The sequence below is a fragment of the Brassica oleracea genome, chromosome C3 (genome assembly GCF_000695525.1).
Source record: "Brassica oleracea var. oleracea cultivar TO1000 chromosome C3, BOL, whole genome shotgun sequence".
In the NCBI taxonomy this organism is placed as follows: Eukaryota; Viridiplantae; Streptophyta; class Magnoliopsida; order Brassicales; family Brassicaceae; genus Brassica; species Brassica oleracea.
This window is the reverse complement of record NC_027750.1, coordinates 51,021,219-51,021,524: the sequence shown is the minus strand read 5'-3', so window position 1 is coordinate 51,021,524 and position 306 is coordinate 51,021,219.

Below are 306 nucleotides of genomic sequence, written 5' to 3'. Positions count from 1 at the left end.
GGAACCTATCGGCCTACCACGTTTCAAACGTTGTCTAGACTCTGTAGCAACTTGATTGTGTCCCTCTTGAACATCAATTCTTATTGGTGGATTAGCAGCAGGTGTGTATGACTTGGTAACACTTTTCGGGTCAGCAAAGGAATCTAGAAATTGATTAGCTAGCTTTTGTAAATGTATAATCTTTTGAACTTCAAGATCACACACTTGAGTTCGAGGATCTTGCCAAGAAATGGATGTTTGATTCCATGAAATTTCTTTTATCATTTTGCTACTATCTCCCCCTAAGGTCGGATGTTCGGATTCATT